The following is a 20,107-nucleotide window of genomic DNA, read 5'->3' as shown; positions in this document are numbered from 1 at the left end:
AATTTGCTCTTAATAAATGTACTAGTTTCTTTCCCTAAACCCATTTTGAGGAGCAATAGACTCAGTAAAGAAGGTTTTAATTTTACTATTTATCTTTCAGTTATACTTCATGCGAAATAGATGGAAAAACAGTGGAAACAGTGTCAGACTTTATTTTTTGGGGCTCCAAAATCACTGCAGATGCTGATTGCAGCCATGAAATTAAAAGACGTTTACTCCTTGGAAGGAAAGTTATGATCAACCTTGATAGTATATTAAAAAGCAGAGACATTACTTTGCCAACCAAGGTCTGTCTAGTCAAGACTATGGTTTTTCCCGTGGTCATTATGGATGTGAGAGTTGGACTGTGAAGAAAGCTGATCACCAAAGAATTGATGCTTTTGAACTGTGGTGTTGGAGAACGTTCTTGAGAGTCCCTTGTACTGCAAGGAGATCCAACCAGTCCATTCTAAAGGAGATCAATCCTGGGTATTCATTGGAAGGACTGATGCTAAAGCTGAAACTGCAATACTTTGGCCACCTCATGCGACGAGTTGACTCACTGGAAAAGACTCTGATGCTGGGAAAGGTTGGGGGCAGGAGGAGAAGGGGACGACCGAGAACGAGATGGCTGGATGGCATCACCGACTCTGTGGACATGAGTTTGAGTGAACTCCGGGAGTTGGTGATGGACAGGGAGGCCTGGCGTGCTGTGATTCACGGGGTCGCGGAGAGTCGGACACGACTGAGCGACTGAACTGAACTGAACTGAACATACCATTCAACAATGAAACAATTGACAATGTTTTACCAACTTGTTAGAAATCATTTTAAAGTCAATACTTTTGCATTCCTGCTTAAGCACCATAAAAATATAAGACCATAATATTACTTACTGATATTGACTTTTAATATTGTAATGTTGCAATGTCTTCTGTAGAAAGCAGTGGCTTGAAGTTTTTGCTTAATCTTTCACCTAGATGGAAGTTTGTAAAATAAACCTAGGTATGAGACTTTAAATTTTTAAGTATTTTTTTTCCACAAAATTTTGGGATTTTCTTTATAATTTTGACGATGGGGTCACAAAAAGAGTCAGACATTACTGAGTGACTGAACTGATTCTTTATATACTCATTTAAAGTAAACAATTTCCACTCTATGAGAGAAATCAAATGCTTTCTTGGTCACAAGTAAACTTCCTTCATCCTATATTCTCACAAAACTATGACAAGGATACGAATTCCCTGAAATATTTTGTGTGTGGCAATATGCAGGGATGTGAGTCCTAAAAGTTGTGAGGGTTTATATTATGGACACAAACACACAATTTTTAGAAGGAATTTTTTCCCCCACCTATTCTCCACACCATTGCTCTGCGAAGTCTTCTATAGTGATGTGGTGGAAGGAATTAAAATTCCTTCGTTTAGTGATATGAATCTTTTCAAAACTGCTCCAAATCAGAAACATTAATAAATCAACATGAAGAAATCATAGTTAAAGGGACTGACAAAGAGGTGTCAGGACTCTCTGCTGTGCTCAAAAGATAAAGGTGTTGTGGTTTTGATATAGATTGAATCTCTAGGGACCTGTCTAAATAATGATATCTTCTTGTCTTCAGATGGATAAAGCATTTATTGCTGCACAAAAATTAAGATTGCACTTTCTTTGCCACAGGTTCTTCTGGGATTTGTCCTCTGTAGCATTAGGGAAGTTCTCCTTCAAGTCAATGGTTCATTAAAAGTTAAACTATTGCATATTCTCTGAGGAATCAGTAAAGAGCAGTGACTATTACTCTGAGGCCCTATTGTTTACAAATCACTTGCCCAACTGAAATATGGATTCCAAAATTAGCCTGCAATAAAAAATTTAAAAAAAAAACAACAAAAGTTTCCAGAAGACACAGTTTGAGGAGAAATAAGATACAATGTGTCACAAAAGATTCTTATGGGAACATTTCAAAGATCATTGGGCATATTTTGGAGGATGTGGAAGTGATGGGCAGAGAACCCAAAGAGGCAAATGTTGAGGTGAAGAAACTGCAGGACACTGAGGATAAAAATTTGGAGAATGTGGAAATAGCTTACAGCATAGTATTCTTTAGATATGAGAGAAGTATTTAAGTTCGTTGATTGAAATACTTCAGAGGCACACGTGACTTCCTGATTAGTATGAGACATCAATATTTTTTACCCTTCAATTTTTACCTTAAGCCATTTAGGGTTTACCTAGTATACTAAAACACCCAGGTGTGAAAGAAAACTCGTATCATGGAGCATAAAATAATTGAGGACATAAGGAATATATGCCTTGGAACGTTGCTCTGTGAACCACAAGCTGCTTATGCATGCACATGTGCTCAGTCACTAAGTCGTGTCAGACTCTTTGCAGCCCCATGGACCACAGCCTGCCAGAATCCTCTGTGCATAAGATTTTCCAGGCAAGAATACTGGAGTGGAAATATTTAAACGTAAATTGCTCACACTAAAAGTGTCATTCCATGGTGGTTCAGACAGAAAAGAATCTACCTGCAATGCAGGAGATCCGGCTTCAATCCCTGGATCTGGAAGATACCCTGAAGAGGGAAATGGCTACTCACATCAGTATTCTTGCTTGGGAAATCCCATGCACAAAGGAACCTGGAGGGCTATAGTTCATAGTGTCACAAAGAGCCAGACAGAACTGAGCAACTAACACTTTCAAACTGAGAGACTAAAGGGGAGAAAGATTACTTAGACTTTTATTACCTTTTAGTGATACTACTTCAGTCCTTAGAAACTCTTAAAACATTGCTTTGATCTTGTTATTTGTCTGCTTAAAAACCACCACTGGTTTCCTTATGCAAAATTTCCCCAGTTCTCCACAAATAGACTTCAAATGCCTTTCTCATCTTACCTTTTCCGACTCCCTCTTTCAGATAAATTGAATAATATTTCATTCTGTGAGTACCTTTCAGTTTCTCATATTTGCATCTTTGTGTTCATTTTGCTTATTGGAAATCCTCATTACCTCCCTCTGTACCTGCAAAACCCCATCTATCCTTCAATCTCTAGTTCAGATGACATTTTCCCATAATACTTCCCCTTATTCCCCTAATGGAGCACATTTTCCATCTCTGAAATTTTATTTAACTGTATTTGCATTTTTCTTATGATGCTCATCAGAAACTTCTTTGTGTTGTCCTTAGTTATACACTTATTTTTTCTCCCTTCCCAGGTTATAAAGTGTCTGGAGGCAGACAACTATTATTGTTCAGCTTTGAACTAGCAAACGGATAAAAATACATTGCATTTATTGACCCTCATGAAATATTTGATTAAATGGCATTTTTTTGGCTATATGAGTTTTGTTATTTGTAAAATCAGCACCTTTGAACCAAAGTTATGGCAGAAAGTGAAGAAGAACTAAAGAGCCTCTTGATGAAAGTGATAGAGGAGAGTAAAAAGTTGGCTTAAAGATCAACATTCAGAAAACAAAGATCATGGGATCTGGTCCCATCATTTCATGGCAAATAGATGGAGAAACAGTGGAAACAGTGGCTGACTTTATTTTGGGGGGCTCCAAAATCACTGCAGATGGTGACTGCAGCCATGACATTAAAGACACTTACTCCTTGGAAGGAAAGTTATGACCAACCTAGACAGCATATTAGAAAGCAGAGACATTACTTTGCCAACAAAGGTCTGTGTAGTCAAGGCTATGGTTTTTCGAGTAGTCATGTATGGATGTGAGAGTTGGACTATAAAGAAAATTGAGCGCCGAACAATTGATGCTTTTGAACTGTGGTGTTGGAGAAGACTCTTGAGAGTCCCTTGGACTGCAAGGAGATCCAACCAGTCCATCCTAAAGGAAATCAGTCCTGAATATTCATTGGAAGGACTGATGCTAAAGATGAAACTCCAATATTTTGACCACCTGATGCAAAGAACTGACTCATTTGAAAAGACCCTGATGTGGGGCAAGATTGAAGCCAGGAGAAGGGGATGACAGAGGATGAGATGGTTGGATGGCATAACTGACTCAATGGCTATGAGTCTGAGTAAACTCTGGGAGTTGGTGATGGACAGGGAAACCTGGCATGCTGCAGTCCATGGGGTTGCGAAGAGTCAGACATGACTGAGCAACTGAACTGAACTTGAACCAAAGTAAAAAAAAAAAAAATTCAAGGTGCATTGCAATATTACTCTACATCTACAGATATTAAGGAGATTCAGCCAGGGAGAGCTCTGATGCTGTTGCTGCTGCTTAGTCGCTTCAGTTGTGTCTGACTCTTAGCAACCCCATGGACTGCAGCCTACCAGGCTCCTCCGTCCATGGGATTTTCCAGGCAAGAGTACTGGAATGGGGTGCCATTGCCTCCTCCGAGGGAAAGCTCTATATAGGTTAAAATCATTATGAGAGACTTCTTAGAAAATTCATTCAAGAAATGGTTTGAAATGTGACATAGAACAGTCCTACTCCAAGTGCAGTTAAAGGATTAGCATAGTCCTCAAATTGTTAGCTGTCTGTGATAAATTCAGATACTAAGATAAAGCATTTAGAAACTTTCATAGTTGACTAGTTTGTGATGTGTTGAATCTAATAATATAAAAGTGAGCTATATTTGTGTTTTTCTATTTCATTTTCTAGTTATTTTTTTAAAATTTTGTGAAACTATTAATCTTAGCTGCAATGAATTGGGTTCCTTCACTTCAGTTAAAGGCACTGACTTACAAGACAAGTAGAATTCAAACTGAATGATGAGGGCATTCTAAATAGGAACTGTGTGTGGGGTACATGGGTTGTTAGGCTGTGATGTGTATCTTTGAAGTTGATAAGAGAGAAGAAAAAAAGGGCAGTGGCGGGTGGGAAGAAAGCCTTACTTAGGGTAAGGAAAATGCTTTGGTTAAGCCAGAGAGTTAACGAGGAAGAGGCAGAGTAGAGACCGATCAGATTAACAAAATGCTCCCCTAAAGGAATGTCTCTGAAAGACCACGGTACAGAAATACTGCTTCCCGAAGTGTCTTTTCTGTTTGTGCTGCTTCAACGAAATACTATAAACTATATGTGCCATATTAACAGAATGTTATTTCTCACACATCTGGAGGCTAGGAAATCCAAGATCAAAGCATCAGCAGTTAGAGTATCTGGTGAAAGCATGCTTCTTGTTTAGACAGCCTTGTTAACACTGTAACCTTACATGGTGGGAGGGATGAAGGAGCTCTCTGGGGTCTTTTTTCAAAGGGTACTAATCCCATTTATGATGGCTCCACTCTCAACCTATTCACCTAAAGGCCCCAAATCCTAATAGCATACCATCACACTGGGGGTGTGGATTTCAACATTTGAATTTCAGAGGGACACAAACATTCAGGTTATAGCTTAAAGGTTATAAAGATTCCAAAGAAAAGGAGTATAGCCATCCCTCCATATCTATGGGGGGATGGTTTCCAGGATCCCCTAAGGTAAAAAGCCAGGGAATGTCAAGTCCCTTACATAAAAATGGCACAGTATAGTCAGATCTTTGATACTGCAGATTCTCTACCCCCAGGGCACCAGACACAGAGGGCTGACAGTATTTTCAGATTTAGCAGTGGAAGCAATCCTGCTTCACAACTAACAAATTGTTTTGTTCTGAAATGTGAGAGCATTTATATTATAAGCTAGAACACTGGGTTGCCAGATTTCTGTCATGCAGCAACAGAAACATTACATGATATTGAATGATATCTGTACAGTGGAGAAGAGTATTTTCAGGAACTGCCCGATTTGAAGGCAGATTCCTTTCCTATCAAAAGTCAGAGAGGTCTGTGATCCCTAAGAAGCAGAACAGAGTATGTGGGGAGAGAGAGAGAGAGGGGGGGGGCATGAGAAGAGAGGAAGCGGGGTGAGGAGTGCAGGAAACTGCAGTCTGTAATTCTGCATGTCTCATGTTCTCTTATACAAGGACATCGGTGTTTAAAACTGGTGATTCAGGGTCTGCATGTTCATTTGCTCATAACTCATGTCATGTCTCTGTCAGTCATATTACTAAGAAAACCATCTTGTTCTTCAACACAGTAACATCTCTGCTTTGTGATTCAGCAACATCTGTGTTATTGATATACTCTTCATTTCTCTCTAATCCTTGTATACAATGTTTTGACTTGTTAACTCTTTATTATACTGCCCACGTTTTCAGCTACATTATAGTAATTGGGAATTTGGGATAGAAAATTAACTTCCAAATTAGAACTTGTAATGAGAGCAAATTCCCTGTGAACTAAAGCATGAAGTATTATAATGATGGAGATATTTTAGGGTTTACTCTTTGCTAGACTCTCTGATAAGCAGATTGATTCATTTCATCCTCACAATGGCACTAGGAAGAAAGCTCTATCATTATTGCTTATTTAAATATGAGTTAATGGAGGCATATACAAAGTCATTCAGTCAGTGGAGACAGAATTTGAAAAAGTTTGGTTCTGACCGTTACCACATAGTGCCTGTTAACTGCAAATTATTTGTAACCTGCTATCAGCATAGTTAAGTAGCCTGTGTAGTGAATATTTGTGAGCTTCCTGACCTACCTCTGATTTTAGTTTCAGAGGTGGTGGGCAGTCCCTTGGGAGCTCAGAATTAGTCTTATGGCATCCCTCCCATCTCAAGCCCTATCCAGGAGTCTTCCTGCTTTCTTCCCAGGGCCTTTTCTGAAGACATAATGGCTCATTTGGTGCATCAGTCAATGTGTTTTTGGAAACATGAGTAGCCAATATCTCCCTGTGCAACCATGGTTAGTCAATAAATATCTTAGACCTGTGCCATTCACACGGACCATTCTCAGAGGTTCTAGTGGAATCAGATTTTCATTGGTCATAGTGGCTTCTTCTCCTTCCTCATTTCTACTACCTGAAACCACCTTCTATTAATAATAAACTACTTGCACCCAAGTCTTTTCTCAGCTTCTTTTATGACAACCCAAAATTGTAAACCATTTGTTACAAAAGGATGTATTATCTGTTAGATCCACTCACTTTCACAGTAGAGTGATCATTATTTCAAATTATTTGTTCAGTGTCCCAACTAGAAGCTTATATACCCAAACAATGCAAAATATTGAGGTTAGAATTGGTGAATGGCAGTCTTTATATCTGAAGTGGGAGAAAAGCAATTGTGAAAGAGGATGTGTGAAATAAGTCCATGTGAAACTTCAATAAGAGATGTGTTCTTAGGCACAGCAGCTTTAGGAAAATGTGCATATGTAAGTTGAGGATCCAGAAATTGAACTATGCATGCTTGTGTGCCTTTTGGAAAGTCTTCATGTATCCCGGGGGTAAACAAGTCCCAGTTTCAAAGACTTAATTCTCTAGAACACTGTAAACACACACACACACACACACACACACACACTCCCAAACCAAAATTAAACTAAACACATGGTATTTTGGCTATAAATCGAGAAAACATAATTTAGTTTATGTCTCAGGGAAAGTTGAGAAGGAGAGCCGTTGTAGAAGGGCTTTGCCAAAAGTTATAGGAGGTGACTTTCATGGAGGAGCTGAGATTTTGATTCCAATAAAGAACATGAGAACAAAGAATTCATTAACATTCAAATTTAATTAGTATTTATTATGTACTTTCTATGTACTGTTTTAGGAACTTTTGGACTCATGATTTATTAAAACACCACACTAATTGTTCTCTGGGGGTGGCAATTACCATTTTAATTTTAGTTGAAATGAGGTTACCCGCCAAATTCACAGTTGATTAATGGAAGAATTGAGTTCCTCCAAGATCTTTTGATTTTAAGTGTCATATCCTTTCAAAGACATCAGAGTAAGATTGAACAGAAATCTATTTCTAGCTTTTTAAGGAACATCCATACTGTTGTCCATGGTGGCTGTATCAGTTTACATTCCTACCAACTGTGGAGGAGGGTTCCCTTTTCTCACACCCTCTCCAGCATTTATTGCTTGTAGATTTTCTGAAGATAGCCATTCCGAGTTGTGTGAGATGACACCATCTTGTAGTTTTGATTTGTATTTCTGTAATAATTAGTGATACTGAGCATCTTTTCATGTACTTTATAGCAATCTGCATGCCTTCTTTGGAGAAATGTCTCTATACATATTCCGCCCATTTTTTATTGGTGTTTCTTTTTCATGTTGACATGCATAAACTGTTTGTATATTTTGGAGATTAATCCCTTGTCAGTTGTTTCATTTGCAAAAACTAAAAACAGAACTACCATATGATGCAAAAATCCCACTCCTGGCATATACCTGGAGGAAATCATAAACTGAAAAGATACATGCACCCCAATGTTCATTGCAGCACTATTTATAATAGCCAAGACATGGAAGCAATCATAAATGTCCATCAACAGGGGACAAGATAAAGAAGATGTAGTACTATACATAACGGAATATTAGTCAGCCATAAAAAAGATCAAACAGTGCCATTTGCAGTAACATGTATGGACGTAGAGATTGTCATATTGAGTAAAGTAAGTTGGATACAGAAAAACAAATTTCATATGATATTGCTTATATGTGGAATCTAAAAAAACAAGGGTAAAAATGAACTTATTTATGAAACAGAAGTAGAGTCACAAATGTAGAAAGCAAACATGGTTTCCAGGAGATAAGCAGGGGGTGGGGGTGGGGAGGGATAAATTGGGAGATTGGGACTGACATATACACACTACTATATATAAAACATAACTAATAAGAACTTGCTGTATAGCATAGGGAACTCTACTTTGTAATAGCCTATATGAGAAAAGAATAAAAAAAAAAAGAGTGGATATATGTATATGTGTAACTGTTTCACTTTGCTGTACGCCTGAAACTAACACAACACTGTGAGTCAACTATTTTTTATGAAAATTTTAAAAATATTAATAAAAAGAGAAAAAAAAGAAATCTAGCTAGAAGTTAAACAGAACACAAGGTTTCCCCAACTTCATCACAAAACATACGTGTCTGATATGATGTTGACTGAAGTTTTCCCTAACACTAATCCTGGCTGCCCACAACCCTGCGCAAAATTAGTTGCTTTTTCCTTGTGTCTCATATATTGTACATATATTGGTTAGAATATTTATTGCATTTAATGTTAATTATTTTCTTACTTGTCTGCACCATTAGGATGCAATTTGAGGAAGAGATTGTGTCTGCTTTATCTTCATAATTATGCTCACAATACAGTGCCGAGTGCAGTGTCTAACATGGAGGAGGCATTCAGTTTCTATTTACTGAGTGGATGATGGTACACATGTGTGAGAGTTCAAGGATGGCCATTTTATCCACATCATACTAAACCAGATTATCCCACATTCCTCCTGCGCCTGCTGCCAAAGACTTTTAAAGAAATTTTAAACTTTCCCAGAACTTTCCAGAGAGCTTTCTTCATATCCTTATTCCTGAGACTGTAAATCAAAGGGTTGATGAATGGAGTCACCATGGCATAGAACAAGGTCGTGATTTTTGGCAAACAAGGTGGAGCGGCTGGATCCAGGGCTCACATGCATCACCAAAATGGTCCCGTAGAATAGCAACACCACAGCCAAATGGGACCCACAGGTGGAAAAGGCCTTCTGTCGACTGGATGCCGAGGACAATCGAAGAACAGCAAGTAGAACCAGGGCATAGGAGATGAGAATGAAAAGGAAGCTAGGGGATGATGAGGGAGCTTAGAGTATAGCTGGTGAGCTTGGACATGGGAGCAGGAACACATGAGAGGGTCAGAAGTGGGCCTGAGTCACATACAAAGTGATCAATTGCATTAGGACCACAGATAGGCAGTTGAGAAATAAGAATAACAGGCACCAGATACCAGAGAAAGCCACACACCCAACAAGCAATCACTAGGTTGAAACAACGTCTGCCAGTCACAATTGTGGCATAATGCAGAGGATGGCAGATAGCAAAGTATCGATCAAATGACATTGCTGAGAGAAAGAAGCACTCAGTGGAGCCTCTGGAAAAGAAAAAATATAATTGAAGGAAGCAACCAGTGAAAGAGATGGCCTTGCTCTCTGAGAGGAAGTCGATCAGTGTGTTTGGAACAGTGGAGTTGACACACCAGATCTCCAGGAATGCAAAATTCCCCAGCAGGATGTACATGGGGGTGTGGAGATGCTGGTCCCAGCACACAGCACAGATAATGGATCCATTTCCTATGAGAGTCAGGAGGTAGATGATGGAGAAGAACATAAACAGAATGACCTGAATCTCTCTGCTGCAGGGAAAACCCAGAAGGATGAATTCACGCACTGATTCAGAATGGGATGCTGATTCGGAGATGTTCATTTAGTCTGTAAGCTGTGCTGCAATGAAACATTATTATTGTGAAGCCAAATACAAACAACTGAGCATAACATACAAGGCCCTTCACAATCTGATCTTCATCTACTTATTTAACTTCACCTCTTGAGTCCTATGTCCCAGATAAGAAAAGAATAATCACATTTTTGTCAAGTGACATGCTATTCTTCCTACCTAAGATAGCTGTTGCTCCTCCTTCTGGGTTTCCCGCAGGTGGCGCTAGAGGTAAAGAACCTGCCTGCCAACGCAGAAGACGTGAGAGACAGGGGTTGATCCCTCGGTAGGGAAGATCCCCTGAAGGAAGGTCCTTTTGCCTGGAGAATCCCATGGACAGAGGAGCCTGGCAGACTGCAGTCCATAGGGTAGAAAAGAGTCGGACACAGCTGAAGGAACTTAGCATGCACACAAGTAGCACCCCACACACCTTCCTTTCTGCCTCCCTCGCTTTCTCCCCTCCCTTTCTTCCCTGCACCCCTCCCTCCACCCTCCGTCTTTCCTTCCTTTCTTCTTTCTTGCCTATCCCTTCTGGATCACTTCCTTTCTCTTTCTCCATCTTTTTACTGTTTATTTACTTTTTTTTCTTTGATTGAATAACTTGTACTTGAAATCTACACCGTTTACTGATTGCCACCTTCATGAAATATTACTGGACTTCACCATCATATAGTAATTCTTTGTTTTTGCCATAGCATCTGACATATGTGTATGTAAATTTATACTATTCCTTCTTGTAACTGGTCACTTTTCTATCTCTTTACCAGTCTGAGCTTCAGGAAGGCAAAGATGTATTTTTCATCTCCATATTATGAATTCCGAGCACAGTTCAGTTCACTTCATAGGCATGCTAACTTATTTCCTGAATCAACATTAAAGAAATGAATTGCTATTTTTTAAAGGTTGAAACAGCATTCTAAAGTGTTTTCCAGAAGGAATGAGAAAACACTCTAAAAGCTACAGCATTTTTCTACACTAAAGAATTTTCACTTTATACTTTGCATCGTTTTTTTAATTTTGCATGTCTTAATATACCTACTAGACTGTAAACCTCTGAAGACAGAGGCCAAGTGTTAATCATCTTTGATATTTTTTGGTATCTTCTACATCAGCTGGTAAAGAATCTGCCAACAATGCGGGAGATCTGTGTTCAATCCCTGGGTTAGGATGATCCCCTGGAGAAGGGAAAGGCTACCCACTCCAGTATTCTGGCCTGGAGAATACCATGGACTGGGGTCACAAAGAGCTGGACATGACTGAGCAACTTTCACATAATTTGTTAGGCAATATGTACATTGTAATTGCTTATTAAATGAATAATTCGTTATTTCTGCCCCCCCATTTGAATGTTAATTCAGATAACTTTCCACTTGAAAGCCTTAATCATTTCACATATGCAAGGAAAGAACCATACCATTGGACCTTGAAAAAGAAAGTGGGGGACAGATGCGTGCAAGGATATGGCAAAAAGAGATGATGGATCAATGTGGTATGAGACTAGAGAAACCAAATGTGCCAATTACCTGGGACTGGACTCATTTCAACCCTGAAAGTCTTGTAACTCAGGGAACCCTCAGCCCCAGGGAAGCAAGGATAGCTGGTCACCCAAGTGAGGTCCAAATTTGACCCAGCTACCTCACAAATGCATGTGCACTGGTCCCCTTGGATCTTACTGAAGTCCCTCCTTTCTCTTATTTGTCTGCAGAGAAAAAGGAAAGGGCTTCACCATGACCATGAGAGTATTCAGAGGACGTAAAAACGTACTGAGAAGACACTTGGGAACAACAGCAGGGCTGTCCAAATGGACTTCCAAGAAGGCTGGATGTCCTGTGCAGCCAGGTACACTCATTATCAACTGATGTCACACTCCAGAAATGCAGGCTGTGTGGAAATACATGGCCAAGGTCCTTGGGTGGGTAGATGCAGCCCTGATACTCTTTCCACTCTAAACTAAATTACTCAGTAATGCTGCGTTTTTTTAACCCACATTTCCTTTGACTAACTCTGCTTTTTTCTCTTCTTTCGGTTATCTGAAGGCAGTTGATTCTTTCAATCAAATTTCTCTGAAGAAGAAGAAGACTCCATGAAGACCTTGGAAATGGGGAAATATAATGGGAGGAAGCAGCAGCCAGTGAGACAGATTGACTTGGCATTGTATTTAAGAAGAAACTGGGGCTGGTATTCTGATCTAGATTGAGTTGATGATTTTTCAAAACATTTAATGATCTGGTTTCTGATGATCAATATACTGAAGAAAACATATAGCAACCTTGGAAAAAGAAAGAGCTAAAATAGTTTAATTTGGTTTCCTTACTTAAGGGAAAGAAATACTTTATTATTCCTGAGGGACACTCTGGTATTGGTATGAACCACACTGATGTCTGACACTTCCTTCAGAAGAACTTTGAATGTCTCCCTGACAGTCGTTAGCCCTGGTTTGGCCAGGATCTGTGTCTCTGTCTCTTCTTTCTAAATGCAGTGATATCATGGAATCTATTTTATCAGATAAAACCATTGTTATGATTTCCCAAGACTTGATTACTCAGTAGATAGACAATTATATATATACATGAGCAAAAACAAAACAGAGTTAGTATTCTTTGAGTTTTAAAAAGAATTTGTGAAACATTCCCAAACTGATTTGCTTTTCCTAATTCCTTAACCTACCTGGACTTCCAAGTGGATGGTAATTATTGTAGTTTGTCGTCGGATTTGTCTCTCTGAAACAATGTAAGGATATGTAGATACAGCTCCTATAAGTGGAACCAGGGAAGCAATACTTTTAATCCTATTTGACATCATCTCCTATGAATTACTAGTCATAACTCAACTCTTTTCTTGCTTTCAAAAGAGAGCATACTGTTACTTAGAGTTGTGAAAAAGCTAGAAAAAGGATTCACCTATACTTAACTTCCTTTAATGCCAAACGCCACAGATTTGCCTGGGAATTGAAGCTATTTGGATTTTTGGCCCTCAGATCTTTTATCAAGAATACACCACCACCACCAACACCGAGAAACAAATTTAGGATTATTTCTTGAGGAGAAAAGAAAAGATAGGGACATGATGTGATTTCTGCATACCTGCGAGCTATGCTCAGGAGGAACTGAGTCGGCTGTGTCCTTGCTTCTTAGCTCCTACCTCAAAAGTGTGATTCCCAGGACTTTCACTGAAAAACAAACCTCCTTTTGTACAATTAACTTGGCAGTGACTGCCAAGATTCTCGTCAGGGGAGATGTCTGGAGGATGATGAAGGTTAGACTTTGGGAGTGGTTTCTAGCTTCTAATTTGGAAGAAAGGATTCAAGTACCATCTACATAAAGTTTTTAATCTAAAAAAATGGAGTTCTGAACCAACACAACATTGTAAAGCAACAGTTCTCTAATTAAAAACAAATTTAAAAAATGGAGTTCTGGAGAGCATCTTATTCTCTATTTTTGATCAGTATTTCCAAAGATTTGGTTCTTTGTATATTTTGAAAAGTTGTCCTTTGGGAAGGCTAGTCTCTCAGGCCAATATCTGCCTTTGCCATCTGTGATTAAATACCTTTTAGAGAGAAACTAGGAAAAATAAGTAGTTGTGTGAACTGAGCATATGGTTGTGTCTTCTGAACTCAAAGTTAATTATGAAATATCTTTTTATTCTGTAAGACCACGGTTCCTCTAGGGAAAGGTGACAGTCATATAATCGATCACCAGAGAAATGTAGAAAATTGAGAATGTTTTTCTTATGAGGAAAAAAAGGAAAAAAACTTAAGGACTATGAGATCTTTCTAGTGGTGCCATTATGGTTTATTTTTTGTTTCCTTCAGAATCAGCGGTCTAACTGTATTAGCTCTGTACTATCATAGTATGAGGCCTTCCCAGTGGAGCTAGTGGCAAAGAACCCGCCTGCCAATGAAGGAGATTTAAGAGACATGGGTTTGATCCCTGGGTCAGGAAGATCCCCTGGAGGAGGGCACAGCAACCCGTTCCAGCATTCTTGCCTGGAGAATCCCATGGACAGAGAAGCCTGGCAGGCTATAGTCCATAGATTCACAGTTGAACACGACTGAAGCAACTTAGCACACATCATAGTATGATGAGGTTTCTGTTAAGATTCTTGAAATTATTCCCAATATTATTCTAACATTTTGTGTACAAAAAACAATTATCTTTTTTGATCAATATAATAGGCCCAATAATGCTATTCCAAAAATATCTTCCCTGAGGTGTTACCTACATATATTTTCAGAGTCACTCTCTGAATGACCATTTATTTCTTTAAACAAAAATCACATTTCATTTAGGTTGAAATAAACTTTACAAAATTAAATTTTTCACCAAAAAATATAACGGGAATATTTTCTGTATTATTCCTGGATAAACCACAAAACACTTATTTTTGTAGTTTTGCTTGTAAATCAAGATGACGCAGTACATACAGTCGTGGAAAAAGACAGAAGAAAACAGAAAAATCAGTTGTGAATGACCATTTTTTTATACCTTAATTTAAAGAAGTAACTTTGGTCGTGCTGTGCACCATGTGTGGTTTTAGTTCCTCAACCAGAGACTGTACCCAAGCCCTTTGCAGTGAGAATGTGAAGTCCTAACCACTGGACCACCAGGACATTCCTTGAATGACCTGTTAGAGGATCTCTGGAGTCAGGTATAGTAACACAGATCGATATAATCAGTCTATTAGTATCTATTTCTATGTGGTAGTGAAAGGTTGAGCAAAAAATATTAGAAGTTTAAAGTGTTTATAGGTCATTATAGTGCAAGGTGGGGAGCTGTGAGCATCCAGAGCCAGTTTGAGGTGGCAGAAATACAACATGTGTATGACTTAGAATGGAGGACCCAAGGTAGCGTGAACGTGACCAAGACGCACTTTCCCTACTTAACGATTTTGTCGGATCGGTTCTATCTTAATTTCTTCTGTGCTAGGCACGCCATAGGTTACCAACTCTTGGTTTTTACCCTGTCCCCAATAAAACTCTTTCTGCGTTGTGATGAAATAAGACCAGTGTTTCAAACTTCATGTGCATTGTGGTGGGAGGTTTTCCACTGTGATGCAAATATTTTTATTAGTATCAAGTGTGCAAAGATATCTATTCTATTTCACAAATTGGGAATTCATTGGACGTATCTTCTGTTTAGTGGACAGAAACACTTGACATGTAGATTTGTTTTCTATGATATTTAGAGTCATTTTAGCTGACACCGTCCCTCTTCTTGCTGCTGGGGGAAGCCACTGTTCCCTAGCATTGGGTTTAGCAACCAGAAGGCATCTTTTTCTCTTCTCCCTAAAAGCTAAGGCTCAATGGTAAAGAATTCACCTGCCAGTGCAGGAGATGTGGGTTTGATCCCTGGGTCAGGAAGATCACTTGCAGCAGGAAATGGCAACCCACTCCAGTATTCTTGCCTGAGAAATCCCATGGATGGAGGCACCTGGAGGGTTACAGTTCATGGGGTGGAAATGACTGAGCGACTGAGCACACACAGACATCGTTTTCTCTTCTCCATAAAAGCTAAGGCTCAGCATTTTCTTTTTTTAAACTTCCACCTCTTTCAGTCCTAAAAAGGCAGAAAAAGATAAGAAAGTTAACAAAGGGAAATTCCCTGAAGCCCAGGGGTTAGCTCTGTCCGCTTTCACTGCTGAGAGCATGTGTTCAATTCCTGGTCAGGGAACTAAGATCCCTCAAGCCAAGCTGCTAAATAAACAAGCCAAAAAAGAATGTCAACATATTTTTTAAAAGGCTAGACATCTGCTTTCCTAATAACTTTTCCTTGGAAGGGGACGGAGACCTTCTTGCATTCTATCATGGCAATTGATTTAAACTTCTCTGTCATTTAACATCTTTACCCACTAGCTTCAGGTAGATGTGTCAACATGTTGATTAATGGATGTGGAAATATTCTTTGGAGAAAAGTTAATGACCATCCAGAAATTTAAAAAAAGAAATTTAATGGTCTAGTTTAACAGCAGATTGGAGATCAGATAAAAAATATATTAACTTGAGACTACATCAGAAGAATAAGTAATGCATTCTGAATAGATTAAAAAAGGGAAAAATGAAAGAGAAGTTAAAGTGGAAGTCCAATATTAGTTTGACAACTGAGAAAGATGAGAGAAGCAGACAGAAGCAAATATTTAAAGACAAAATGTTTGAAAATTTTTATAGATTTGGTCAAGCACAAAAATCTACAGTCTCAAAGAGCAAGCCTAACACATTACAAATAGTATAAATAAGAATATAACTCATGCTTATATGAGTTATATGTAAGAAACAGAAAACTAAAGACAAAAATATTACTTGAAAAGGAACAAGAGGAAAAAATTGTTTGATTACGTCTCCAGAAGTAGGACTTATGCAGAGAGTTGATTTCTCTATATCTACAGTGGAAACTGGATGTGGAATTATATCTTGAATATCCTGTGAGGGAAACTGCCAAATCAGAACCGCATCAGCTGGAGCAACATCCATGGAGGATCGGTGTTAAACAAAGACACGTTAAATAAAAGCAGTGTGGAAAAACATGTGAGGTGTACCCTTCCTAACTCTAATAAATATCCAAACTTTGTGTTTCACTTCTTTAGACATAATTTTTAAACCATCTATATCTGAGAGTTCTTTTATAAACCACGTGTGATAAGCCCAGTGTCTGAAGTCTGGGAGTCTGTGTCTGCTGAGTTTTTTGTTGGCTATAGTTTGTGACACTTTGTTACACTGTATATTGTGGTAAGAAAAATAACAGCGCCAAAGATATCAGAGGCCTAATCCTCAGACTACCAAACCTGTGAATCTGCTACTTCACCTGGTGAAATGGACTTTGATGTACTAAGATAAGGAGTTTCAGCTGGGAAAACTTTCAGTTTCTAGGTGGCCCCATTCAAGCTGTATCCTTGTGTCCTTAAAAGCATTGAACCTTTCCTGGTTTCAGGAACCAGAAAGATGGTAGGTGTGAGACAAGGGTTGATTTAGTGTTGCAGGCTTTGAAGATTCTTGCCAAAGCCTCCAGAAAGGACTATAGACCTGATTTTAGCACAGCAAGACATTGTTAGACTTCTGACCTATAGAATTGTAAAGATAATAAATTTATTTGTTTAAGCCAGTGAGTTGGTGGTAGTTTGTTGCATTACTGTAGCAGTACAAAAGTATTACAACTAAAAAAAAATTTTTTAAGTAATACAGTTATCTTTGGCTTTGTCTGCTCATTATCCTTGAAAAAGATGTTAGTGTGGATCCTGTGAGACAGAGGAGGAAAATGCCTTCCTCACCCAGAGTTTGGGCTTGTGGCTGTCAGGCACCAGAGGACACTGTTTGTTAAGGATATCCTTAAATGAAAGCAAAGTCTGAGATTCCTGATATGTAAACTAAGGCTGCCACATTCGTGAGGGCCTCTCTGTTACCCCAGCCTCTCAAGGGCTTTTTTTTCTTCCCATCTACTTATTACCAAGGCAACCTTCCCTGTATACAGTTCCCTAGAACTGGAGTAAGAAGCATGCTCAGTTCTGATTTTTCTATTTTTATGCATTATATATATTATAGAATGGCTATTTGATAATAGTTTGATAGGGTGTTTAGCTACTCTGAAACCATGTTAGGGCACATTTTTATTTTCACCTCTTTAAGAAACAAAAAGGAATTTTTGTGACTATAGGAATTCATGAAATGTGTGTTTATTCCTAATCTGCTGAGATGTTTGTGTATGACAAAAATCCTCAAGTATCGTTTTGTTGACAAGTGTAAGTAATATAGCTGGTTGAGACTCTACTAGATACATAGGTGGCAAGGAAATACGAATGTATGTGCAAGATAATAGATATGTTTTTACTTATTAAGAGCAAAGAAGAGTAATTTGTTTGAAAACATAAATGGCTAATTCAGTTCAGTTCAGTTGCTCAGTCGTGTCCAACTCTTTGCAACCCCATGAACCGCAGCACGCCAGGCCTCTCTGTCCATCACCAACTCCTGGAGTCCTCCCAAACCCATGTCCATTGAGCTGATATGCCATCCAACCATCTCATCCTCTGTCGTCCCTTTCTCCTCCTGCCCTCACTCTTTCCCGGCATCAGGGTCTTTTCCAATGAGTCAGCTCTTCGCATCAGGTGGCCAAAGTATTGGAGTTTCAGCTTTAGCATCAGTCCTTCCAATGAACACCCAGGACTGATCTCCTTATGCCGGATATATATAAAGTAAAGATGATAAAACATAAAACTTGAGATGAAACAGAAAGATTTAGAAGCTTGAAGGAAAGTAAATTATTCACTTTAGTTCAAAGTAACTGCAATAATTTTTCTAAATAAATATTATTTTGGGTTAATTTCTATCTCTGTTCATTGAAAACCTAAAAATGGTGGAATGTCAACTATGTTAATGGGAAGTAATTCTCAGGATAAAACTGATTTGGAAATTTTTATCTCGAGTAAGAAGATAATGAATGGCCTATTAAGAAGCCATAGATGAGGCCGATGAGAAGCCAAAGATCTGGGCTTTCTGGAGAGCAATGACTCTAACAACTGGGTATGTTTTTTTCAGGGACCCTGGAAGCTCTGCTGATGCAGTTGGATGGGCAATATTGACCTTTACAATGCCTGAGTAATCTAACTCGGTGTGGGTCCTACTCTCACCTGCGTGTATCTCATCTCTTCCCTTGAACTGTCACTTTTCAGTGGGAGGGAAAAAAAAAAATCTAAAAACCTGTCTGCCATGAGAACGTCTGCAAAAGAGACATGTCTGATATTATCCTGTTGGTGTGCTTTATTTCTTATTCTTATCCTAAAGTGAAATCTAAGTGTGACCTTTTAATGTTATGTTAAAATATTATTTAACAAGCCTACTTAAGGCTCGTCTAACTCTAGAAAGATGTAATTTTAACCTAGTATTTGCTATTTATGGGATTTCAGATGTGTACAATTATATAGTCAGATATAATAGAAAACTGCTAAACTGTGTTAATTTTCGTGTTAGTGTGGGGGAAAAGTCCCAAATGTTAAGGTTATGTTTTCCTTTAGGGCATTAACTGGTTTAGACTCACTAGAAAAGAGTCTGATGCTGGGAGGGATTGGGGGTGGGACGAGACGGCGACGACAGAGAATGAGATGGCTGGATGGCATCACCGACTCGATGGACATGAGTTTGAGTGAACTCCAGGAGTTGGTGATGGACAAGGAGGCCTGGTGTGCTGTGATTCATGGGGTCGCAAAGAGTCGGACATGACTGAGCGACTGAACTGAACTGAACTGATATACCTTAGAAATTTTACTTCAGTGTTCTTTTTTATACTGTAATTATATAAAGTCATTATTTATATTGTTTTTTGAATTGGCTTTGTCATCCTACCATCCCTCATTAAAGAATTAAATACAATTTTGACATGTGTTCATCATCTATTTCAGAATTATGTTTTTTTATTTCTTTTTTATTGAAGGATAATTGCTTTACAGAATTTTGTTGTTTTCTGTCAAACCTCAACATGAATCAGCCATATCAGAATTATGTTTTATAACATGAAAAATTTTACTTTGACAGCAACACAGTCAGTTACTAAAGATAGCATCTTTGTTTTCTGGGTAAGATCCATACATAGGCACCAGTTGGAGAAGATGCTTGAAGTATCATCAAGAGACTTGTGTTGTATTAAGGCTCTGTAACACCCTGAAGGAAGTGCTCCTGCTTGTACAGCTTCCTATGGTAATGTAGCACTTATCATTCAGCTAACCCACTCTAGGAAGCATGGTTGGGAAACCACTGAGAATTGTTTTACTCAGATAACAGACTGACATATGGAAAACTGGGAGTACACGTAGTGTCAAATTAATCAACACGGAGTAGGTAAATGGGACGGCTGTGTTGTAAAATAAGGTCT

General features: G+C 38.7%; 1 pseudogene; it reads right to left on the bottom strand.

The window, feature by feature from the left end:
* Positions 1 to 9,261: 9,261 nt before the first annotated feature.
* On the bottom strand, positions 9,262 to 10,247 carry LOC148776995 (olfactory receptor 11G2-like; annotated as a pseudogene).
* Between the last annotated feature and the right edge of the window lie 9,860 nt (positions 10,248 to 20,107).

The sequence above is a fragment of the Moschus berezovskii genome, chromosome 9 (assembly GCF_049115385.1).
Source record: "Moschus berezovskii isolate FMDL1 chromosome 9, NW_MosBer_1.0, whole genome shotgun sequence".
Lineage (NCBI taxonomy): Eukaryota > Metazoa > Chordata > Mammalia > Artiodactyla > Moschidae > Moschus > Moschus berezovskii.
The sequence above is the reverse complement of the archived record's forward strand: the minus strand, read 5'-3'. Positions and strand labels throughout refer to the sequence as shown.